The following is a 27,283-nucleotide window of genomic DNA, read 5'->3' as shown; positions in this document are numbered from 1 at the left end:
TTGAATAAATATTGACTGAATAAAATATGTAGGATTCCTCTCTGTAGTCCTTGTTACTAAGTTACCAAGAATATGGGTGGTTATGATGATGGTTTGCACGCTGATTCCTCAAGGTGGTTACTGGTCTTTTTGGCTCTAACCTGAGCTCCTGGCTGTGAGCTGTGGTTTGCACTATTGCTGCGTCCTCTTTCTCTTGAGTTGACCCCAGGCTGCCATCTTTTAGTGTCTTCACTTCTGCCACTGCTCTTGGAGTCAGTGACCCTGTTCTTAGAACTGAGGAATATTCTTCCACAGAGCATGAGATTTTGTGTCCACAAAAGGTAACCTGGGGATATTGGATGGGCCTCACTCCTATGAACTCAAAGTCATCACTCTCTAGCAGTGATCCAGTTAGGGCTGCACCTGAGTCTTTTGACATACTCCCACTTTTAAAGTGAGTTTTTTATAGTATTTTGGTGGGTATTTCCTACTCAAGTTGGAGCAACTCTTTGTTATGCTTACTGTATTCATCTTGAACATTATACCACAGTCTTCCTTATTGTTTTTCCAAGGAGCTTACAGGTCTGATACATGTAGATTTTTTATTTAATTTTATTTCAACCAACACTTATTCTGCACTTATTATGTCTTAGGCAATATGCTAGATCGTAGAGTGTTCCATTTAATTTTCTTGAAATTGAAGGTTACCCAATTAGCTCTCTGTTACAAATGAGGGAATCTAGGATCTGAGAGTTCAATAATTTGCCCAAGGTAACAAAGCCATTAAGTGACAAAACTAAGATTGGAACTTAGGGCTGTCTGACCATAAATCCTTTGTTTTTTCTGTTGCCTCATGCTACTTCTCAGTATGGACACCACCATGATCAATAGTCAGTTAAGATTTAGAGGATTTAACAAGAAAGAATGACTTTGTCCTGAAGCTAGCATTTAAGAGTTCACTGGGAGAATACTCCTGCTAAACTGCAAGTGCCAGTAGAATCTACAAGACATTGTAAATGCCAATAAAAGGCAGCTCCCTGTGCGTATTTAAATTTTGCTCTCCCTCTTTAATTACAAATGTAGGGGAAAGAAAGACTATTCTTTACCACTTAACTTTCTAAGTGACTTAGACATCCTGGGGGATTCTTATTTTCTCTACTTTCATGAGCCCTCTAAGGACTGACATGTTAAAAATTATGATTATTCTTTCCAGATGTTGGAGTTTTGACTGCAAGAAGAATAGGAGTAGCTAAGTGGTGATGGAGCTGGCTTTGCCTAGTGGAAAATGTTCAGACAACACACGAAGGCCTGCCAAGTCTCTTGCAGTGTTTTATTTGTATTGATAAGTGTTTGGCTCAATCAGCTTTGCTTGAGATTGTAGGGCTGACTAGAATGACCAGGCAAAAGAACTCTGGGGATTTTCCTCTCCCTTCCACTGTAATTCCTGAGTATTGAACAGATTAAAGATATTGATTTCGTATTGAGGTAAGAGATTGGACAAAATATATACCATCAGTGAATATGTTAAGTGTCTTTAAAAAGTTGCTTAATTAAGAAAGGAAATGAGAAATCAGATTGAAGGGAAATTCAGAGTATTTAAATGAATACTCGCCTCTAAAGTTACTGCTATGTGATTTGAAAAAAATCATGAATTCACTACTAAATCATATTAATTTGCTTAATTTCATGTTCTGCCTTAAAAAACAAACTTCAAGTCTTGTTCCTTTTTGTACTTCTCGGAGATTCCTTGCCTGCCCTAAGAATATGCTTTTATTTATTTCAGGGGTAACTCTTCAGCTTGCCTCTCTATCTGTCTTGGACTTTCTAATGGGAACCAAATTTTGATCCATCAAAGTTTTCCCTACAGAATTAGCTTGTCAGTCTAGAAGCTGACAAGTACGAGCAATTTTAGCCGTGACTGTATTTCCGTTTTGAAATAAAAGACATTTCATACTTTCTATTTGCTGTAAGAACATGTTTGTCACCCAATTTTGGTCTGATTTCTAAGTTGCCATAGTCTTTTCAGCCATGTGAGAAGACTGTAGGTATCACCAGGTAGTGTGGGTGTGTTCACTTTAGTGAGAAAACATCTACCTGAGATTCCTGCATTTTGTCTTTTGGTTTCTGTTATGTAAGAGACAAAATGAGAGAGAGAAAGGATTTGTATATTATCAGTCCAAACCTTAAACTGTCCAGATGAGGCTTTTGTACTCTAAAATCATCTTCAGTTTTTCTGATATTGGGAAATTATTCTGCGTAACAAAATCAAACTAAAGAGTTGTGTATAGTTTTATTGAAATAGTGGTGAGCTATTTGGAGACATCTTTTTGGAGTCTTTAGGAATTCTAGACTCAAGAGAAAACAACTTTATAAATTCAATTTTATTAACAAATTTTTCCGATAGAGGCAGCCTGACAAATGGAAAGACTCTGGAGCCAGACAAGTCTAGTTTTGAATCCTGGTTCTGTCACTTACTAACCATGTCAACTTGGCATGATTATTTCACTTTGGGAACCTCAGTTTCTTTCTATGTAAAATGATGAAATGAATATATACCTTTCACAATTATTATGAGAAATCAATGTATAGAAATTTAGACCAGAGAAAGCCTCTCAATAATTGAAAATATTTACAATTATAATATGAAAGCTGTTATTACATGGGTTACATTTGCACTGTGAAGCATACTGGCCACACAAGATGAAAGATTAATGCTATGCAGCCTAAAATGCGGATATGAATCCTTTTCCCTATTGCCTGAGCTGTAAGTAATAATACTAATAGCTGTCATTTATTGTGTTCTTATATTGTATTAGGTGTTGTATAAACATTATATCATTTAATCTTCAGAACTATTCTATGGGTCAGTTTATGTGATTTCAAGCAACGAGCTTAGCTGAAATTGAAAATTTAAAAATAATATACTTTGTCATTGTATAGACACAGCCATTAGATTTTTATAAAAATAAGTTAGGCTACATCAACTCTCCTCACAGACCTTAGAAATCGTGGTTTTATATGGGAAAAGCTCCAGGAAAAAAAAGAGTTGTAAATAGAATCTGAGTGTCTTATTTATTCATTTTTAAAAACAGGTGTATGTTTGAAAAGATAAATCCTAGGACCTTCCTATCAAGTGTGCTAAGACTGTGAACAAGGTGATCTGAATGGTGTTAGTGAGCTCTGTGAGGAAGCCAGAATCTGCTTCCATCTGCTCATCACCAAGCACAGTTCCTTGAAGAAGGTACTTAGTACCTACTTAGCAGTACTTAACATAGTAGGTACTTGATAATGCTTATTAAATGAGATTTCTGTTGAATAAATTAATTAGCCTTTAATACGGGAAAAAATATATCTCTTTGAGCATCAAGATAATTTTTTTCTTCATCAATAATTTTACTTTACAAAAACATTTTAAATAGTTATATTTTAAAGTTATTCTGAGTCTTTCCAAACATGCAATTTTGTCATTGTTTTAAATTTTGAAAATATTTTTAAAATGTGAGAAATATATACATATGAAAGTCTCGTATTTACATCTTATATATAAGTATTTGAAATGCTGAAATTTATAAAGCTAGCTATATCATGAGTGACCAAAAAAAGAGAAATGATAAAATTTGAAACATTCCAATGAACTTAAATTTTGACTATAATCTAGTTTCTATGTTTTCTGTGAATGCTTTCTGGACTATAGACAGAGTAAAATAAAAGGATAATAAACATAGCTAATATATTACAGTGCATATAATGTCCCAAACCCTGCAAAGGATTATATGCATTATATTTCTTAATCCTTACAACAACCTTGTCGGGCAAGTATTGCTATTTTTTCCATTTTATAGTTGAAAATGCTGAGACATGAAAGTCAAATGACATACACAAGGTCACACAGTCAGCAAGTGACAGAAATGGGATTGACACCACATCCAGAAATGCTCTTGTCTGTTGTGTCCAAAACTCAGTCTGAGCTTGGTGGACACAACTCCTCTGGGAACTGGTCCTGACAACATGCAGAAATGGGGTTAATGATCAATATATTGAGTTTAGCTAGCAATTAACTTGTTCTCCCTGACGTACCCAAAATTATTTGCTCTGGCAAAAGAAATATCCACATACCATCTCAAAAGTATCAGATAAGAGAACTCAAGATTAAAAAAAAAAAAAAGGATGTGTAGAAGAACAAAAGCTCCATTTTGAAACTAAAATGGATTTTGTTTTTGAGTTATTACAGAGTCAAGCTGAATATTGTGGAGCCTCATAAACTGTGAAGTTTGCTTCCTGATTTAACATGCTCAGTCTAGGAGTTCTGAAGAAATACAACTGTTTGATTATTTTTTTCCTTGTGTCACTGGACTGAATTATTTTGCAGACGTAATTTAGAACGTGCAATAGCAGCTGAAAACCATTCATGAGGCATCATTCTTCTAGGTTAATTAACAAAAAATTCCAATTCCATGTGCCTTATTCCAAATGGATATTGTGTAGGAGAAAGAAAATTTAAATACAAAAATGATTTTTTATGCAACATTAGATTGAGGTTTTCATTATACCACAGCAAACATTAAAATGAAAAGGGCTACACAATAATAGTAATATAAAGATTTTCCCCCTCAGTTCACTTACAATCTCTTTCTTAATATTATATTACCTTTTATACTATAACATATTTCAAATAAAAAATAATAATGGGATAGTGAGGAGAGAAATTTCTACTTCTTGGTAATATGAGAAAGATTAATTTTGAAAAGCCCAAGTAAATAAGTTAGACGTTTGCTCACATACATTTAAGTACACTTTTCTCTGAATATATTTAATTAGCTTAATTCAAGTGCCTTATCTTGTCTTTGCACCTTTATTTTTATAATAATGTGAATGGAGTCAATAATCTTGTGTGTTTTCTATAGTAGTACTTCAGAAAGCCAAAACAAAGTAGAATAACAAGAATGTACAGTATTTTAATAACTATACTGTCAAAATGGCACCTATATTTATTTGGCTATCTGATCCTCAGAAAGAACTAGATGGGTTTACAAACTTTCCAAAACAAGTGCTAACCAAAAACAAACAAACAAACAAACAAAAAATCTTCACTTCACCCTCAAGCTTAGCAAAAAGCATGAGACTTCCAGCCTAATAGGTAATTGTTTTGGAAACTTAGGTTTCAGAAAAGGGGATTGAGGGGGCAAAATGAAAACATCATCTCAACCATAGATAATTAAAAACAGTTGGTGAATGACCTGATTTTGGCAAAAGGAAGTGAGTTGCAATATTTGAAGTGACTGGTGTAGAACTCAGAAAGAAGTCCAAGAAATATTTCTTTGCTTTGTGGGCAAAGCTATCCATCTCTTTAGCCAGCCATCTCTATGAAGTCTGGTAGCATCCAGAAGAATATGCTTATTCTTTGAGATAAGCAGAGAACCAGCCTTTTAAGGCAATAGTATTCTCTGAAAAACAAATAAAAAAACTCTTTGGTGCTCAAAAGACATCAATCTCAAAGAAATTTTTTTTTTCAAGGAGTGGGCTACCCAATTAGATATAATTATTTAATTCCTTAATAATTCAGTTTGTTTCACTGAAATATAATAGTGCTGACAAGGGAAAGGAGAAGAGGCTCATGGGACAACAAATTGTTAAAACCTTGCTGGAGGGCAATTTGTTAGTACTATCAAAAGCCATAATGTGTGCACACATTTTGACTCAGTGGTTTAACTTTTATTATACAAAGAAAATAATCAGAGATTCAGATAGAGTCAACTGTTTGTCAACTAACAAGGAAATAGGATAGGTACATCTATTCAGGGGAATTCTATGCAGCCAGGTTCTGAAAAATGTTTCTTGACATAAGAAATAATTCTATCGTAATATGTTTCTAAGGGAAGAAAAAAATAGACCAAAGTAAATATATAGAGTATATGTATACACCATTTAAATAAAAATAAGATCAATATATGTCCTTGCCTGGGGAAACTTGAGAGGATGTAAACCACAATAGGAAAAAAATAATTAATTTTGAAAATGACTGAGATTGCCTTTACTTGTGATGTGTTATAAACTCCCTCCTGGAGCTGGGAGCTTGTGCTAGAACAGCAGTGCCTTTTGAGTCAATTTAAAGAAAGAACCGTACATTTGAAACCTATGTAACTTTACTAACAATTGTCACCCCAATAAACTTTAATTAAAACAAGAAAAGATATATCACTATATCTGTGTGGCTGTTAGCTATAGATTCATATTTGCTGTGGCCTAGACCTAGATTATATTTGAGAAATAGGTTTTGTATGAGATCATTGATTAGATACATTTTATATGTGAAAATTCTCAAATGATTCATCACCAGAGACACAAAGGCCAAGATTTTTTTTTTTAACACTGCATTCTATGTCACCAGTGCTGAACATCACATGCGTCCTTAGGCTGTGTATTTACTGCTGTTGACTATCAACCTGTCAGCCACTTTGGTGTAGGGTTCCTGTCACCTCTTGAATGACACATTCCTAAAACCACATATATCACAAGCTGTCTGTCGGGTACTGAATGAGTCTTATGGAGTGCCAGTTTTAGTTTTAAAAAATTAGCTTGGGTATGAAATCATGATGACATGAAGGGTTTCCCATGCCAGTAGGTAAACAAAGATATGGGCTGTGCTGGTGGATCTTGGAATTCAAAGTTGTCATGGGAACATACTGTACTCTTACTAGAGACAGAGTCACTTTACTGTTCCAGTGTCTACTACGTTATGTGCTCCACTTGAAAAGCAGTGGCAGAATCAGCACTGGTGGCAGCAACCAATCAGAAATGAAATGGCCATACAACAAACAATAAAAGCATTTTTGTTTCACAAACCTTCATATAAAACTTGCCAGGTAGCTTGCAGCAATTATTGTTCTGAAAGCTCTGCTTTTGTCTTTTCATTATGTATTAAAAGTTGTTGAACATCAGTGCATTTACATCAGTGTGTTAATTTATAAAAACATATTTTACATTGAAACAATCTCAAATTTACAGAAAAATTGCAAGAAGAGTATACAAAACAATTTTTCCCCCTAAACTATTTCAGGGCAAGTTGCCTTCATAATTCCATTACCCTTGGATACTTTAGTTTATTTCTTACTACTGCCAGCATTCTTCGAAGGAATCACACACACACACACACACACACACACACACACACACACACACACAAAAGCACATCAAAATTAGGAAATTAAAAGTGATATTTGACTATTATCTTGTCCTCAAATACCATGCAAGTTTCATAAATAATCTTGAAAATGTCCTTTGTAGCAAAAGGATCCAGGTCAAAATCTCACATTGCCTTCAGTTGCCACGTGTGCCTCTTTAGCCTCCTTCAACTGTTCCTCACTTTTTCCTTGACTTCTCTGACCTTGAAGATTATAGAGCATTTATTTTTGTGGTGTGTCCTCAATATAGGTTTTCCTTGTTTACTATCGATTAGATTCCATTTATGTGTCTTTGGCAGGAATATCACAGAAGTGGTGCAGGGTTCTTCTCATTGTATCCCATCACGATTTCTATTTGTCCCATTATTGTTGATGTTCACTTTAATCATTTGATTAAGGTGGTGTCTGCCAGTCTATCTTTGTGATTAATTACTCTTTGTAATAAGCATTTTGTAAGGACCTAGTTTGAGACTACCTTGACATCCCCCATTCCTTATCAAACTTACTATCTGTCTCTCCGTCTATCTACCCGCCTATCTAACGTCTATCTCTGTATTGATGTACGAATTTTATATTTAAAGGAATCTGTGTGGGGAGAGTATTCATCCCCAGTACGAAAGCTGTAGAAAGAAAGAGCTAATAAATATTTGTATCATTGCCTTGTTTTGTTTCCAAAGGCCACCTCCCACTCCTTTAACTTCTGTTGGTCAGGAGCCAAGTGAAATCATGACAATTTCAATAAATATTTATGTCTGAAGTTAGGTGATGGCTCCAGGGGCATTGAGAATCTCTCATTTTGTCAGTGTTCTCTCTACATCTGCCTTGAAGTTGAGTAGCAGAAAATTATTCTGATGACCTGTATGTCACATAATATTGCTGACACCCTGCTGGTTGTTTGGATACCAGCATCACAATGGGGAAAACATGCTTAGATTTCCAGGATTTTGCTTTAGTCTGGTGTTGGCACCTGTTGTAATTATTCAGTTGGTATGCTTTAATTCTTCTATAATAAATAGAATGTAGTCTTAGTTTTATAGTTTCTCTCAAATAAGCAACAATAAAAAAACGTGATTTATGCAAAAAGAAATTTATAGCTCTCTTTCACCCAATTATTAAGAAAGAAAAGACTTTGTAAATGAAAATAGGAGTCTGGCCCAGAGTTATAAAACAAATTCCACCAGACAGCCTAGCCCATAAAATTATGAAACTTTGTAGGGTATTATAAAATGTTTGGAACCAAGCATAGGAGAGCAGGGCCAGCCTGAATTTGGCTCTAGGGGGAGGGAATAAAATCGTATGGCAGGTTCTCGAGGTCTTTCCATTTGCTGTGTTTACTCAAGCAGTCGTTATTCTAATGATGTGATGTTACTTGGTATTTACATTATCTTTTTATATGAGTCCCTCATTGCTTTTAACACTAACTCATATATTTTGACTCTATGCCTGGGTGGGTGAGCAACAAATATCACTGTACATATTGTGTAGATGGAGGAATTGATCCTTGTCTATATGAAGTGATGTGGAGAATTGAGCAATTCGTTGGTTTTTCACATTAGAAAGTTTTAACAGTCATCTCATAAAACAATCTTGGGCTATTTATTTGGAGAATTATTTTAAATTTTCTGTGAATGATAAAGTTCTAATGTGGTTTTTGCTTTTGCCAGAGAGCTGGACCCTGCTATGAAGATTATTTAAATTTTATGACTGAGCTTCATATTGGTGATAAACTGTTGGACCACTTAGTCTTAAACAGAAAAACAAGTTACTCAGCTGCTTGAAGAAAATAGTATGGCTGCATGCTGAAAACAGGTACTTATTAGGTAGTTACAATATATTCTACAGAAGTGGGAGATAGGGCCACCACTTAAAAAAAAGTAAGATTGTTTCTATGTTTTACTGTTTAGTTTAACAAATTAATTTGTATCCTAGTCACACGGATAGAATAATAAATAGCTAAACTAAAATAGAATAATAAATAGCCAGACTAAAGTAGGGAAAGAAAAGATTTTAGGATATTAAAGGGTTTACAAACTATTAACATAGGGGAGAAATAATTATTACATTATATGCAATTATATTATTAAGTGAATTGTAGAGATTCTATTATTGTTGGTATTAGTAATACATGGACATTGCTGCAGTTACTTTGGTTTAAATCTCAAACATATTATTTTGTAGAACCTAGCATAATGCTGTGCACAAAGGAAGTATGATGTTTCTTAAGTTTCAATAAATACATGTTAGCAATTCAGTAACTTTTTAGAAGCTTAATAAAGGTTAGAACTTAAAAATATATGCCAAAATCTTACTCACTGTCAACAATTCACTTTTAAGTTATTAACAAGTTTGAAATCTCAAGTATAAAGTAAGTATAAAGGTAGAGGACTTGCCTTATATTAATGAATTAGATGTTAATATGTGTCTTAAGAAATAAAAAAAAAATTATAAATATTGAGACAACTCTTTACAGAAAAGTTTTCCAAATATACAAATAAGTTGCCAAGCATGAGTTTAAACTTAGAATACAAATATGATAGTATGACTAGAGAAACCATCTACCCTAAAATTTGGCTCTATTGTAGTTATAGCATTATTAAGTACTGAAGTTATAGGAGGAAAACCCTGCAGTATAAGGAAACCATTAAGTGGTCCCTGTAGGTCAGGGAGCTCCGAATGGAAACAGTACTCAGGACTTAAACTTCAGAGCATACAGGGAGATACATGAAGAGAGTTGTTGCCTGGCTGTTTGTCCTAACATGGTGATTCTTCAGAGATCTTCAGTGGGCACATTTGTTGTGAGTCAGTGACTAAGAATTCAGTGGTATATGGAGAAGAAAGCAATAAGAACAACAATTAAATAAGTGTTCTCCCAGTACCCTTCAAAAAAGTTCAAGTTTATTGGCCGGGCAGGGATTCCTTTGTCTCCTCTCTGGGTACTTTTCTTCAGTACTAACCAACCAAACTATTGTGTGCATTTCCCCTTCACGTAAAAAAAAAAAACAAAAAAAACAAACAAAAAAACAAAAAAAAATTGGTAGTCACCATCTTTCTTTTTTTTTGACATTCAATATTATTTTATATTAGTTTCAGGTGTATAGCACAGTGGTTAGGCATTTATATAATCTATGAAGTGAGCCCCTGTAAAGTCCAATACCCATCTGACACCCTACATAGTCTTTATAACAGTATTGATTTTAGTACCTATGTTGTATTTGACAGCCCTGTGACTATTTTGTGACTACCAATTTATACTTCCTTGTCCCTTCACCTTTCTCACCCATCCCTTAACCCGCATCCCATCTAGCAACCATGAGTTTGTTCTCTGTACCTATGAGTCTATTTCTACTATTTGTTCGTTTATTATTTTTATTTATTTATTTATTGATTGATTTATTTTAGGTTCTGTATATGTATAAGCGAGATCATATGGTATTTGTCTTTCTCAAGCTGATATATTGTATTTAGCATAATATCCTCTAGGTCCATCCATGTTGTTGCAATTGGTAAAATTTCATTCTTTTTATGGCAGAGTAACACTCCATTGTATAAATGTACCACGATTTCTTTATATACTTGTCTATTGATGGGCATTGCCATTATTTCCATATCTTGGCTATTGTGAATAGCATTGCAGTAAACATAGTGATGTATATATTTTTTTGACTAAGTGTTTTGGATTTCTTTGGATAAATTCCCAGGAGTGCAATTGCTGGGTCATAAAGCAGTTCTATTTTTAAGTTTTTGAGGAAACTTCATACTGATTTCCATAGTGGCTGCATCAATTTGCATCCCACCTACAGTACACAAGGGCTCTATTTTTTCCACACCCTCACCAGCACGTGTTTGTTGATTTATTAATGATGGCTATACTGACAAGAGTGGTTTTGCATTGTGGTTTTTATTTGCATTTCTCTGATTAGTGACATTGGGCATCTTTTCATATGTCTCTTGGCCATCTGTATGTCCTCTTTGGAGAAATGTCTATTCAGGTCCTCTGCTCATTTTAAAATTGGATTGTTTTGGTATTGAGTTATATGAGTTTTTTTTGTAAATTTTGGATATTAAACCCCTTATCAGATGTATCTTTGACAAATATATTTTCCCATTCAGTAGGATGTTTTTTTGTTTTGTTGATAGTTTTCTTTGCTGTGAAAAAACTTTTTTGTTTGATGTAGTCCCATTTGCTTATTTTTTCTTCTGTTTCCCTTGTCTGAGTAGATATATCAGTAAAAATATTACTAAGGGTAATGTCTGAGAGTTTATTTCCTATGTTTTCTTCTAGGAGTTTTATGATATCAGGTCTTACATTTAAGTCTTAAATAATCCACTTTGAGTTTATTCTCGTATATGCCATAAGACGGTGGTCCAGTTTCATTTCTTTTGCTTGTATCTGTCCATCTGTCCAGTTTTCCCAGCACCATTTATTAGGTAGACTATCTTTACAACAATGTGAATTCTTGATTCCTTTGTGATAGATTAAATGACTATATAGGCATGGATTTATTTCTGGGCTCTCTATTCTGTTTCATTGGTCTATGTGTCTATTTTTATGCCAACAACATACTCTTTTGATTACAATAGTCTTGTAATATAATTTGATGTCAGGTAGCATGGTACCCTCTAGCTTTGTTCTTATTTCTCAGGATTGCTGTGGCTATTTGAGGTCTTTTATTGTTTAATATAAATTTTAGGATTATTTGTTCTAGTTCTGTGAAAAATGTCATTGGTATTTTCATAAGGATTTTATTGATCTATTTATTGCTTTGGGTAGTATGGGCATTGTAACTATATTAATTCCTCCTATCCATGAGCATGGTATATGTTTCCATTTATTTGTCTCTTCTTTAATTTCTCTCTTCAATGTCTGATCCTTTGTAATGCTTAAAAAAGAGGAACAATAAAATTTATTTATTTTTAATATTTTATTTAAAAATATAGCTAATATATATTAGTTTCAGGTGTACATCATAGTTATGCATTTACATACCTAAAGGAATGATCACCATGATAAGTCCAGCAACCATCTGGTACCATACCACAATATCACAATATTACTGACTGTATTCCCTGTGCTCTACATTACATCCCCATGACTTGTTTTAAACCTGGAAATTTGAACCTTTTATTCCCCTTCACCTTTTCCCCCCTTTCTTAATTTTTCAATTACAATTGACATTGAATATTATTTTATATTAATTTTAGGTGTACAGCATAGTGGTTAGACATTTACATAATTTAAGAAATGATCCCCCAAATAGTCTAGTACCCACCTGGTACTATGTGTAGATATTAACATATTATTGACTATATTCCTTATGCAATACTCTATATCCACATGACTACTTTCTAACACCAATTTGTATACCTTAATTTCTTCCCAGTGCACCAACCCTCCTCCCATCTGGTGACCTTCAAAATATTCTCTGTATCTGTGAGTTTGTTTCTGTTTTGTTTGTTTGGTTGGTTGGTTCTTTAGATTCCACCTATAAGCAAAATCACATTATGTCCATTTTTCTCTATCTGACTTACTTTACTCAGCACAATATCCTCTAGGTCCATTTTGTAGATACAGATGGCAAGATCTCATTCTTTTTTATGTCTGACCAATATTTTATTGTATACATGTACCATCTCCTCTTTATCCATTCATCCATCAATGGACAGTCAGGTAGCCTCCACATCTTGGTCATTGTAAACAATGCTGCAATAAACTTATGGATGCACACGTCCCTCGAAGTATCATGTTGGGTTTCTTTGAAAAAATTCTCAAAAATGATATTACTGGGTCCTTCTTTGTCTCTTGTTATAGCATTTGTTTTAAAGTCTATTTTCTCTTGCATAAGTGTTGCTACTTTTTTTTGTTTGTTTCTATTTTCATGAAATATTTTTCTCCATACCTTTACTTTCAGTCTGAGTGTGTCTTTTGATCTGAAGTGAATTTCTTGTGGGCAATATCTGTAAGGGTCTTGTTTTCTTATCCATTCAGCCACCCTATGTCTTTTGATTGGAGCATTTAATCCATTTATATTTAAAGTAATTGTTGATATGTAGTTATTACCATTTTATTATTCATATTTTTGACCTTTATTTTCTATCTTAAAGAAGTACCCCTAACTTTCCTTGTAATACTGGTTTGGTGGTGATGAACTTCTTTACCTTTTTTTGTCTGGCAAGTTCTTTATCTGTCCTTTGTAAATGATAGCCTTCTGGGTAGAGTATCTTGGTTTTAGTCCTTTCTTTTCATCACTTTCAATATTTCATACCAATCCCTTCTGCCCTGCAAAGTTCCTGTTGAGAAATCAGCTGACAGTCTTAAGGGAGCTCCCTTGTAGGTAACTATCTGCTTTTCTCTTGCTGCTTTTAAGATTCTGTCTTTGTTTTTAAGCTTTGACATTTTAATTAAGATGTGCCTTGGTATGGGCCTTTTGGGATTCATCTTGTTTGGGACTCCCTGTACTTGCTTGTTATGTCTGTTTTCTTTGCCAGGTTAGGGAAGTTTTCTGTCATTATTTCTTCAAATAAGTTTTCAATTTTTTGCTGTCTCTCTTCCCCTTCTGGCACCTCTATGATACAAATGTTGGTATACTTGATGTTGTCCCAGAGGCCCCTTAAACCCTTCTTTTTTTCTCTTTTTGCTGTTTTGATTGGGTGTTTTCTGCTACCTTATCTTCCAAATTGCTGATCCTATCCTCTGCTTCATCTAATCTACTTAAATTCCCTCTTATGTATGCTTTATTTCCATTATTGTATTCTTTATTTCTGACTAGTTTTTTCTTATGTTTTGTATCTCCATTTTTATGTTTTCTATCTCTTTATTGAAATTCTCCAGGAGCTCACTGAACCAGTGTTTAGAACTCTGCATGTGGTAGATTGCCTGTCTCCATTTTGTTTAGTTCTTTTTGTGGAACTTTGTTCTCCTCTTTTATTTCGGACATGTTTCTTTGTCTCCCCATTTTGGCTGCCTCCCTGTATTTGCTTCTATGTATTAGGTAGAGCTGCTATGTCTCCCAGTGTTAGTAGAGCAGCCTTATGTGGTAGGTGTCCTGTGTGGCTCAGTGGCCCAGTCTTCCCGGTCACCTGAGCTGTGTACTTCACGTGTGTCCTTGTGTGGGTTGCATATGCCCTCCTGTTGTTCTTGAGTCTTTGTTGATCTTTGCAGGTCAATAGGAGGTATTGACCCTCATTGGTTGTGAGGACTGGCCATGACTGCTGTGGAGGAGTTGTGGTGCAGGGGCTAACCATGCAGAGCAGGATTTGCTTTAATGGAGCTCTGGTGCCTGCCAAGTCTGTTTTTTGGGTGTGTTGTCTTTGGGGGTGGCAGGGTGATGCTCCCACTTCTTCTGAAGCTGGCCACTGGGCATGCCAGCCTCAGGGCCTCCTGGGAGGGGCCCAGCCTTAGGACAAGTTCAGCCACAGCGTGTACCCTGCCCAGAGCCACCTGGCATGAGCCACAAAGCAATCCGCAGATGGTCGTCACTTGTTTTAGGCTTGGAGGTGCTTCAAGAAGCCAAGCTGAGAACTGAGGCCAGCTGCCACTAGTGCCAAACTTGGGGCTACTCAACAAGACATATAAGACATGTGGAAATCAGATGCTGCTTATTTGGGTTTTGTGAACCTTTGAGAGATTTTAGTAAAGTACGCAGCAGGAGCCAAGATAGGCTGTTTGCCTGGAAAAGCTACTAGAAGTGGCTTGGGCGTACCCAAAAGTTGGGTGGGTTGGGGTTTCAGGGAATCATGAGGTAGGGCAGGCAAATGGTGTGAGCCAGGTTGATAGAAACCCAGATATGGCAGCCACCTGTATCTGCACTCTGGGAACAGGGAAGGCTCAACAAAGAAACAATACATTCTGCCAGCACTCTTCTGAGAGAAAGCTGTGCCTCCTGCTCTCTCTGAAGCCAGACAACTCAGTTCTGCCCTGTATGTACTTGGTATTTTTCAAGCTGCTGCCCTAGAGCTGGAGCTCATAGTGAGTGAGTCTGTCAGCGAGTAAGTCTATGTGTTGGCCTTTTAAGAGGAACCCCTGGAACTCTAGTCATCCTCTGTCTCACCTAGCCACAATCTCTGCTGGTTTTCACAACCAGAAGTTATGGGGCCTATTCTTCCTGTCATTGGCATACTGGGCTGGTGAGCCTGGTGGGGTCTGGGACCCATCACTCTGGGAGCACCCTGGCAGCCAAGATATCTCTCCTGATGTTGAATGGTCTCACATAGGTTTGGTACCAACCTGTTCCATGTCTCTACTCCTCCTACCAGTCATGAGGTGTCTTCTGTATGTCCTTACTTGTTGGACTTCAGTTCAGCTAGATTTCAGGAAATTCTCAATGTTGTTCTGTAGTTCAGTTGTCATTTGGATGTAGTCATGAGAAGAGACAAGCACAGTGTTCACCTACTCCACTGTCTTGACCGGAAATCCACCCACTCACCTTTCTTTATGGAAGATGTCACTCTTAAGAATTGACCCTTCTTGAGTTTACATATATATATATAGATAGATATACATATAAGGATATACATTACATATTATATACATTTTAACATGTATAATACATATATAAGTAAAGTCATATAGAGTATCATAAGCCATATGTTTCCCTTTAGACTGCATTTATTTATGTATTTTTAACTCATAAAAATTTATTGGGGTGACATTAGTTAATAATGTTACACAGTTTCAAGTGTACAGTTCTGCAATACATCGTCTGTACAATGTGTTGTGTTTTTACTACCCAAAGTCAAATATCCTTCTGTTACCATATATTTGAGTTTCTTTACCCTTTCTACCTCTCCCCCCTTTTCTCTGATAACCACTGTACTATTCAGTATTTGTGAGTTTTTGTTTGTTTGATTGTTGCTTTCAGTTTTATAACCCACATATGAGTAAAATCATATTGTTCTCGATTTTTTCTGTTTACTTATTTCACTTTGCATGACATTCTCAGGACTGACCCCTCTATGTTCTCACAAATGTCAGTATTTCATTTTTTCTTATCGCTAAGCAGTATTCCATTGTATATATGAATCACATCTTTATTCATTCACCTGTGAAATGACACTTTTGTTGTTTCCCTGTTTTAGCCACTGAGAATAATACTGATCCATAGGATGGAATGAAAGGCATAGAAAATGAAAAATATGTGCGTAACTGTAAGCAACTAACTTGTGTTAGGTTTTAATAGCTAACTGACTGTTTAAAGTAGAAGGAATAAATTATTATGGGATTTATAGCACATGTAGAAATAAAAATATATGACAAAAATGAAATAAAATGGGGAAATGGAAGGAAGAGGAGAATTGGCCCTTCTTTTTCCCTGAAGAGACACCAAAAGAAAGAAAGGAATCTACTGGAAGGTGAGATGACTAAACTCATTTGTCTTTAGTCTTTACTATAAGCCTCGCTGTTTCTGTCTTGTGAAAGGATGGACCGAGCAGTAGGTTAGGGACCTACTTTTTACGGCCATCTATTAGTCATGCAAACTGATTCTAAAAAGGATGAACAGTGTTTATTAAGCCTAAGACAATATTAAGTAACTAAACAGCTGAATATACATTTTGCTCTCCTTCTGCATACAAGAGACTTTATGTACTCTCACGCAGTAGGGAAGGGACTTAATTTATGAGTGTTCACTATGTGCCAAGTACTATGGCAGACATTTTATTTAAATTATTTCTTTAACTCTAAAATATCTATTAAATTATTACAGGATGTTACTTATTGAATTATTACAGGATTGTTGTGATGATTAAATGAAATAAAATAGGTAGTATCTGGTTCATTAAATTTTGATAACAACCTTTAAATCTCAACAAGGTTAAAGTGACCCAGCCAATGTCACACAACTAGAAAATAATCAAGGTTGTGTTCTAATCTGCATTGACCCGACAGCCCTCACTCCTGCCACACTGAATGACTACAAAATAGTGCATTTGCTAGATGATTGTCTACAACACATGTACTAGGCGGGATCTCAGGCCAGAAATTCCAAACAAAAAGTGTATTATTGTTAAAGTCTATTCTGAGTAATAATTTGTGGTTACTGGGAGGCATGTATTTTTATGCCTCTTTTACTCTTGAAATACAATGTTTTGCAAATTTCTTAATTTCCTTCTTGTAAGCTGAGCGCTGCAGGCAAGCTGTGTTTTCCCAATGGCAAGGTGTTTCTACATCCACATATAGAAAATCAGTTTGAGGAAATTTGATATCCGAAACTTTGTGTAATGAAATAAATGTGACACTTATTTGAGAATTTTGTGTTCTTGTGATGATAATTTAATTTCTCTAAGCCTTCGTGGGTGGAATCCTTTAAATAGTTTCTTGATCTAACAGAATGATATGCTATATAAGCAGAAACTTAATATTCATAGAGATGTCAGGGCTGTGGCTTTTAGTCCTAATATTTATTCATATTTTTTGATGCAAACATTACGAAAGGTGCTCAAGTATCAGGTAAAACTGTAAACAACTTAAGAATGAAATACTTTTGATTATAAAAGTGTCAATGTGGCCATAGTTAATCCACTTAATCATATCCTTAAACAAAACATTTAATTGTAAGTTGTATAACTACTACTATCATCCTTTCTGTCTAGTTAATTTTATGATAATATTTTGGAGCATAGACCAAAAGGACAGATTTTTTGTCAGTTTTGGCCACATCTGTATCCCTAGAATGTAGTAGAATGCCTGACATATAGTAAGTGTCTAATAAATGCTATTTTTAAAAAATGAATGAAATACTTAGGCAAAGGGATAGAAGGTTAAGGAGGTAAGCTCTAGTAATGTAGGAATAGGAAGAATTCTCACAGAGGAAGAGAATATTAAAGGGGTAAACTATTAATGTAGGAATATAAATAATTATATAAAATTAGATCTTCTAATTAAATAGACAAATTTTATTATTGTTGGTATTTTTATTACAGAGAGGCAAAAACCTCTTCAAACTAATGAAGACAGTTTGCATAGTTCTTCCAGGTTATTCAGAAGAAAAGATAAAAAGGATTATATTGTGATTTCAAATGTTAAATTTTAAGGTCTCATTTTAAAAGTGTTTGTGTGTATGTGTTTGAGAGAGAGAGAGAGACAGAGAGACAGAGAGACAGATAGAGAGACAGAGACAGAGAGACAGAGAGAGACAGGTGAAAGAGCGAATGGTAAAGGAGGCATAAGAATATTTTAATTAGATCCCTTGATTACATCTTATTTTAGAGAACTGACCATCAATGATGGCTTTTTGTCAATTTTGCCTAGTGTCTTTTTGGTGTTAGCATTATCGGTGATAATATGGTACTGTGCTGTTACTTCTTTACGTAACTATTGTTCATCTTTGCCTATTCTACACAGACTTTACTGAAGTTGCCACTTTTTTAGGAGATTAAATTCTTTGCACTAAATTTTCCCATTAAACATACATAATATTTTTTTTGTTAATAAAGTGTAGAAAAAAAGAAATGAAAGAATAGCAAAAAGGAGTAAGGGATTAGTAAGAAAATCTCCCCAGCTTTCTATCTTTGTGTTATTCAGAAAAACATGGAACTTTCTTCATTTGTAATTAAAACAAACAAACAAAAAAATCTAGCCTTTTATATTTTAATTACTTTTGGGGTCTAAGTTTGGGGAAAAAGGAGAAGCATTAACTAAATTCAAGGAAAAAAAATTGCCCATTTCTAGGAAAAAAGGCTTTAAAAGATTATTAAAATACTTTTCATAGTTTGTGAAATGTGTTTGTAAACATCAAATAGTTCTTACAAAACAATTTTGATTATTTGTGTATAAAATCAGAAACATATGAATTAAATTTCACATAAAATACACATGACTTAAAAAATTAAATGTAAAAAAAGAACTTGGCAAAACTTATTTGGGGTTTGGTAAAACACAGAACATGTTTTGGGTTTGGTAAAGCCACAGACATTTGAAAAATATCTTGAAATAATCACCAAACCCAAAGTGTTCTGAAGTTAGCCCATTACTTAGAAACTTTTTATTGTGATGTCTGATCATTCATTTCTTTTACTAAAGAAAAAAATCCAATTATGAGAAATTCAAGGGAGATCAAATTTTCGTTTTTCAGTGAATTGCTGGAGTTTGAAAACCCAGTAATTTAACAGGCATGTTGTTTGCTTGATTTTAAAAATATGCAGCAATACTCTTATTACAGTTGAACTGTTATATTCAAGAATTGGCTTCTCTCCATTCATAGCTCATTTCCTCTTGAAATTTGAAGAGAACTTGAGAGTTTATCTCATTTGTTCCGTCATTATTCTTTTCCTTTCCCTCTCTCCTTCTATTCTCCCTCTCCTCTTCTCTTCCTCCTTCTACTCTTCTTCCTCTTGCTCCCCTTTTTTTATTTCATTGTTTTTCTTGAATATATCTCAATAATAGTATCCTTGATTTAATGTTGTGAATTGCAAAGTAGGCAAATGTCAACCCTACTCTTCTTCCACTCCAGCAAACCTATTCCTCCTTTGTAACTCTTAGCTTCTCTCCAGGTGCCCAGTGTTCTGTGGCTGTGCCTACTCCTTACAGTCTCAGCCACACAGATTTATTTAAATTCACCACTGTGGGGTCCGAAAACCATTCTCTCATCACAGTTTACCTTGTGGATAGCCAGCACTACGCTGCGGAGCGGAGTGTTGGAAATGTCTTCCATTATTTAATGATAATTGCTCACATTACTTTGTTGAAGCATGACATTAGGCTTTAATTGGACAGTTTCTCATAAATTTCTCTTATGACTCTTTTGGTACAAGCAACAGAATTCCATTTGAGCTCAGTTAAAGCAGAAAGAGGATACATAGATATCTCATGGCGCCCAAGGATTGAGTAGTAGTGACATCTGGAACCAGGTGTTGGTATACTATCAGACTCTGTCTGGGTCTCTCATTAACTACCCTAGATGAGTCTGTATCAGTTTTCTCTCCTCTAGACAGATTTCTTCTACTTTTTTGGTTTACATTGAAGAACATGTAAATTCCTAGTTTCTGAATTTACTTGTAACAAGTTCAGCCACCAGAAGAGAGGCTAAATTTTTCTTTTGCTCCACATTCCAAATTTTAGAGGCAGAACTCTTACTAGCCCAACTTGGTTAAGATATTTACTTTCACTCTAGTCTGTTGTGGCCAGTAGATGGGAGTCATATGTACAAGCATGATTATTGGGAGCCATTCTTTTCCCCATGGAAATGGGGCTGGGTGGATGTGAGGGAGGAGGCTGAGCAGAAACAGGGGCTGGAGGACAATTCAATAGGTACACGTTAGAAAAGGTTGCTTATATTTAACTGTTACTTTTCCTCTTAAAAAGATTAGGATATTCCTTATTTATATTTTATGTACTTGAAAGAGTGGATTTCTAATGTAGATTTTATTGGGCATTGCAACAAACTAGTAGAGATGAATAAAGAGAAAGGAAATGTACAATGCTGCTTTTCATATAACAGTTGTAGAAAATTACACAGACCATGTTAACAATATTTTGTTAAAAATTTGTGCAGATTTTGGCCACCAGGTCTTCGCTCAGAGAGCTGCTCTGGGATTTCAGCTGCCTGGCAACCATGAGGTGCTCTGAGCCTGCTTCCAAGTACATCTGCAGGTCAAACTGTCACATCCGTACCCCCAAGCTTACCCCTCCAACCCCAGTAACACACAAGTCTTCTTTGATGTGGACATGGGAGGTGAGTGAGTTGGTTGAAGTCTTAGAATTGTTTGCAGATATTGTACCCAAAACTGCAGAAAATTTTCGTGCATTATATTTGAGGAGAAAAAGGCATTGGAGCCACCACTGGGAAACCTCTTTGTTTCAAAGGATGGTTGTTCCATTGAATTATTAAGAAATTTATGGTTCAGGATGGAGACTTCTCAAATCAGAATGGGACAGGTGGAGAAAGTATTTATGATGAAAAATTTGAACATCAAATTTTCTATTATAAGCATGACCAGGAGGATTTATTGAGCATGGTAAATGAAGTCTGAAATGCAAATGGTTCTCAGGTTTTTTTTATCACAACACTTCCAACTCCTCACTCGAATGGGAAATGTGTGGTACTTGGCCAGTATTTAAAGGAATTGGTGTGGGAAGAATTCTGGAAAGTGTAAAAGTGAAAGGTGAAAAACTGGCCAAGTTTTGCATTACTGCAGAATGCGGAGAATTGAAGGAAAGGGCATGATTGGGGAATATTCCCAAAAGATGGTTTTGGTGACAGTCGTCCAGATTTCCCCGAGGATGTAGATATAGATTTAAAAGATACATATGAAATGTTAATAACAGGAGATTTAGAAAACACTAGAAATACATTTTTCAAATCCCAGAACTGAGCGATGACCACTAAAAATATACAGAAGTTTGAGGATATGTAGATGGTTCAAAGGGTATTACGGAGAAAGCAGGTATATTGAAACTGCAATCTGTAGCTTTTAAGCTGCATGCTTAATGTTGGTATTCGTAAACTGAAGACGTCAAATTGGCAGGGAGCAACTGACAGTTGTTTGGAGGCTCTTGAAATAGACCCATCAAATACCACTGAACTATAGAGCTCAAGGATGGCAAGGATTAAAGGAACACAATCAAGCATTAGCTGATCTTAAGAAAGCTCAGGAGATAGCACTGGCAGATAAAGCTATCCAGGCAGAATTGCTGAAAGTTGAGTTTAAAAAAAGGCACAGAAAGGTAAAGAGAAGGCAGTGTATGCAAACATCTTTGCTTAATAAGGAATTCAATTTTGCTTAAATATTATACATTGATTGTATAAAGGCAATAAGGAAATTTAAGGGGTTTAATCTACTACATATAGTCCCTAATGTGTATCCTTTGATACTTCAGTTCCTCATGGTTTATAGTTTAGGAATACTGATATGGGTTCACTCTTAATAAAAGTGTTATAAAATATAGTGAAGTTGATTTTTTTCATGGTGATGTGCATTATTCACAAAGAATAATGGGGTCCAACCTATTTTTAAACTCCTAAAGACACATCTTATTGAATAAACAGATGAAAGCTTAAAAAACTTTTTTTTGTGTGCAGGTTTTAATTTTCCTTGTTAGAAAAAAGATTCAGGAATGTTCTGATACTCTCCTTAAAGATAAGAAAATGTCCATTCAGTTCCCAGTATAAACAGTTATTGAATACCTAGACAGGGTGTTAGGTAAGAAGACAGAGATGCTTCAGATAGTCTTTGCCCTAAGGGAGCGCATAGTTCAGTAGGAAGACTAACATTAAAAATATCACATTGTGCTCAATACAGTAATAGAAGTATGTACTAAGGACAATGGTGGCACAAAGGATGGAAAAACACAAAGATTTTCTGTGGGTCAGGGGAAGCCACAGAGAATGAAAACGAGTTCTGCCAGGAAAAAAAGAAGAAAGGCTACTTTAGGCAAAAGAAATATGATCATAGGCATGGATTTATGAGACAAGTCTCTGAAGAGACCCCAAGCAAGATCCTGAGTCTAAATAGGTGGAAGTAGTTTACAAGTTTACATTCTTCCCTCCTTCCCTCTCTCCCGCCCTCTGTCCTTTCCTTTCTCTTACCTTAGCTAGCTTAGTATTACTCCCTTTATACTTTGCAGGCTGACTTTATTTGGAAGTTTCAGTGCTGCTCAGCAATAACACCCTATTTCTTTAGTCTACTCTCTTCCACTCCCCTAGACAATTATTTCATTATTTCTCCTCTTTCTTCAAACTTCAAACATTTCCTCCTCCATCCTGACACTTAGGTAATGACCTTACTTTCTATATTACTAAGAAAATAGAAGCGTTATGCAGGGAACATCCCTGAGCTTCCATTGCATCCATCCAGCTATGCACATCTGTACATACGGAGTCTGTGTCTTCTATATTATTACTGTGTATAAAATGTCCATGCTCCTATCTAAAGCTAATGTCTCCCCTTGCACATGCGTTTTTATCTCTTTCTACCTTCTTAAGGCATCACTTAAGAAATTTTCCTTTTTCTCTTCACTGGATGATTTCCAGTATCACAGAGACTGGCTGTTTTTTTTTTTTTTCTTTTTCCCATCCTCCTTAAAAAACAAAACAAACAAAAAGGCACCTCTCTTGATCCCACTTCTGTTTTGGCCATTGTCTCAATCTCCCATTCTCCTTTAGCGAAAGACTGCTTCAGATAGTTGTCTGTACTTGTAGTATCTGATGCCTGTTGTCTTTCTCTGTTTTGAACACACTTCAGTCATGCTTTAACTTTCATCAGTTCATCCAAACTGCTCTTGTCAAGGTTACCAGTGACCCCTGTTGCTAAATCCAATAGTCATTTTTTAATTCTCATCTTTCTTGACTTACTTGGGGGCATTTTACATAGTTGATCACTCTCATCTTTGAGATCACTCTCATCTCATTTGCAGAGATTCTTGACTGTATGGTTTGATGTCATTTATTAATTTTGGAAAATTATCAGCCATTGTCTCTTTAAATATTGGTTCTGCTCAGTTCTTTCTCCTTGTCTCTTCTTGGAGCTCCAATTACATGTATGTTATACGTTTACACTATTCCTTATGTCTCTCTTTGCATCAATCTGGAAATTTTCTTCTGGTTAATGTTCCATCCACAAATTTTCTCCTTACCTGTGTCTCCTGTGCTGTTAAACTCATCTTAATTTCAACTGTTGCCTTTTTAAAATTTCTAGGATGTCTATTCTTTTATTTCTACTCTTTTCACTTTTTGAACATACGAATAACAACTATTTCAAAATATTTTCTAATTCTAATATTTGGATCTCCCATGGGTCTGCTCTGTGTTTTTTTTCCCCCTTAGTTTGTGGTCAGTTCCTTTTTTTTCTTATTAAAAATTAACTTCTAGGTAGTTGTACTAGATTGCTAGTGTTATCATAACAAACTACTACAGACTGGGTGGCTTAAATAACAGAAATTTATGTTCTCACAGTTCTGGAGTCTAGAAATCTGAGATCAAGGTGGTATGAGGTTTGGTTTCTCATGAGACCTCTTTCCTTGGCATTGAGATGCTCATAGCTGCCATCTCACTGTGTCCTCACATGGTCTTTGCTCTGTGTATCCCTGGTGTCTCTCTGTGTCTTAATCTCATTTTCTTATAAGGACACCAGTCAGATTGGATTAGGTTTCACCTTAATGGCCTTATTTTAACTTAATTACTTTTTTAAAGGCCATGTCTCCTAAGACAGTCATATTATGTACTACTGGGAGTTTGCCTTTAGGCCAGGGGTGTCAAAACTGCGGCCCTTGGGCCAACTGTGGTCTGCAATCCATTGTTAATTGGCCCGCAGCAAATTCCAAAAGTATATTTAGTTTACTTAAATAAACCAGGTGAGGCAATACGTACTTCACCTTGAGTGAGTGGCCTAGCTGTTTGTGTATTTTACCGCATATGGCACTTGGTAGAAAATGTTGAAAAATGTTTGGACACCCCTGCTTTAGGTATATGAATTTTAAGTGATACAATTTCACTATAACAGCTTTATTTATGAAGAATTATAGAGATAATTTGAAGCTGTGGATAATGTTCTTTTTCAGAGAGAATTTACTTTACTTCTGAGAAGCACGTAGAGCAGGGGCAGAGCTCTTCAATTTAGTCAAGGACTGATTTGAATAGCCACTGGTCTTCAGTCTTAGGAAGGACTGATCAGGTCTACTTTACCTCTACTTCTAAAGTATATGCTTTCAATGACCTGCTTGAAAACTTTAGCTGTTATACAAGACCCCCCTCCTCCTCCTTGGTGGGTCCTGAATTTCAATTTTTGTCGCTTCAGATCCTCAGCTGCAGGTTTTATATCAGCAAATGCTTCAAGAGGAACAGCAATTCAAATTCCACGCTAACTCTTTGTACTTTCCTTCTCTTGAGCTTGCATTACTGATACCCTCAAGTAGAGTTTTGCAAAACTGGGATGTGCATATTTTCTCTTTGTTTTCGGCTGTAAGGTAGATTTGAAATAAGCCAATACATAATTTCCAGAAAGAGAAATCCCAGTCTAAGTAACTGAAATCAATTATTTGAATTGCTGTTCACTAAAGAATCAAATGATCAAGTTGTTAGGCACAACCAGAGGAATGAGTTGCAGAAGACCAAGATTGGTCTATTAGAATTTATTTGGCATGTTTGAGCTGCAGGAGGTCAGGCTAGAGCAGAGGGAAACGATCATAGCCTCCCCAAGCAAAGAGGGGTATGGAGTTTTATAGGAAGGGGGTAAACGAGCTGTTCCCCCTTCAATGCTTCACAGAGGGTTTCGTTGACAAAGAGTTTCAGGGCATGACCAAGCCCTCTGGCTCCACACCCTGCCCCAGGTGGCCGTCCAGACCTCCCAGGCCTGCCCAGGCCCGCTGATCACAGGCCCCTAGGAGATAAAGCAAGACAGGATCAAGACAAGATGGCTTTGAAGATAAGGTTTCTGCTCCTGGCCTAAATATGGCCTAAAACAAGTTCCTAATTTATCTTTTACTAAATGCTTGTGTTTCTTTGAAATATTTATAAAATTTATAAAAGTTTATATTGGATAGCATAGTAATGCTTTTAATAATTTTTAGCAGATTTTGATAATTTCTGTTAGGTATTGATGAGTTTTCCTTTTTTCTTCACAACAGTTTTTAAAGGAATGTTGAGATTGTCTCTGCCCCACCACCACACTACTGCAGCTGAAATGAGCCAGGGCAAAGATAGCAACCCTCTATTGAAGGAAGAAGACGAGTAGGTCAGGCACAACCTCAGCTGTCTATTCTGGAGAGTGGGGAGACTAATGAGCAGACAGACAGGGAAGGGATGGAGACAGAGGAGAGTCTGAGGAGCTTAGAGTCTTGTAGTATTTTATTTTATTGTAGGACCATAAACTTATGACAACTTTATAAACATGTAAAAGAAAAAGTTCTTGGTTAATAGATACATGTGGTAAATTTGACAAATTGGCATTTAACAAATTGATCTTTAGGCAAATTAGCATTCTACCGTTGTTTATGTTAATGTTATAGGGTGCTATAATATAGACTCTAAGATCTGAGGCCTTAAAATTGAAATTGATATCTCTTTCATTTAACAGACTGAGCCTAACGCTCCTTGATATTGGACCCAGGCTGTTCCATCCCAAGGTGTTGGTTGGCCTGGTGCAAAGGGTCAAAGAAGGTCCAAACCATTATAAATCATTACATCCACATCACAGCCAGTGGGAGGGCAGAGCAGGGACAAAGGAGGGCACATTTATCTGTTTTAAGGGTATGTTGCAAAAGTTGCACGTATCACTTTTGCTTATATCCCCCTGACCAATAATTAGTCATGTGGCCATAGCTAGGTATAAGGGTAGCTGAGAAATGTAGGTTTCGTTCTGGGTGGTCATGAGTCTGTTAAAATGTAAAGATTTTTTGAGTGTAGAAGAGGGGAGATTATTATTGGAGATATCATGAAGTCTTGACCAGGAACAAACTTCATATAACTTGGTTCATATATTGTTTATTCATTATTTTGCATGCCTTTATTGACAGGCTGTACCGAGGGACACAGCAGTGCACACAGACCACACCTTAAAATGTTTACAGATGGTTTGTGAAAATAGCTCTAAAAACGTAAGTGTAAAACAGAGTGTCTTAGCTTAGCATCCCAGGGAAACACACTCTGAGATGAGGTTTATTGGGGATTGCATTGGTCAACGCCTATGGGACGTGAACCGAAGAGGATCGGGAAGAGGAAGGAGTCAAACTGTTACCATATGGTCCTCCCAGGAGCCCTGGAGCAGGGGTGACACTTCACAGCTGTCTCACTTTGCAGCAAGGGCACTTTTGTATCCTACCCTTTTCACTGACTAATCATGGAAATTGAGTTGCCTTGGGAAAAACAGGGTAATTTCAGGCAAGGAAAATTTCCCTGAAGGTTTTCCACTGAGACTCTGTGCCTCAGTTGTGAAGTGGGGATCTGGACAGCACACACGACAGCGTGGTACACGATAGTATGACTCAGTCGTGGAGCAGTTTGGCGATACTATGGAGAATGAAGAGGCAGTGTGTGTGTGTGTGTGTGTGTGTGTGTGTGTGTGTGTGTGTGTGTCAGAGAAAGCTTCCATAGAAGAGGCGATGCTTGGGATACCCTGTGCCATGGACGTTTATCAGGTAGAATAGAAGGAAAGGTATTCCAGGCAGAGAGAGACACATAAACAAAGCCAGGCAC

At 36.0% G+C, this 27,283-nt stretch overlaps 1 pseudogene across 1 annotated transcript in view; it reads left to right on the top strand.

The window, feature by feature from the left end:
• LOC308501493 (peptidyl-prolyl cis-trans isomerase D-like) overlaps positions 1–21,857 on the top strand; it is a 121,971-nt pseudogene extending 100,114 nt beyond the window's left edge. Inside the window, exon 2 of the transcript in view lies at positions 20,746–21,857. The product of the transcript in view is annotated as a peptidyl-prolyl cis-trans isomerase D-like (transcript). The remainder of the gene's footprint in view (positions 1–20,745) is intronic.
• Positions 21,858–27,283: the final 5,426 nt, after the last annotated feature.

The sequence above is a fragment of the Rhinolophus hipposideros genome, assembly GCF_964194185.1.
Source record: "Rhinolophus hipposideros genome assembly, chromosome: 8".
In the NCBI taxonomy this organism is placed as follows: domain Eukaryota; kingdom Metazoa; phylum Chordata; class Mammalia; order Chiroptera; family Rhinolophidae; genus Rhinolophus; species Rhinolophus hipposideros.
The sequence above is the reverse complement of the archived record's forward strand: the minus strand, read 5'-3'. Positions and strand labels throughout refer to the sequence as shown.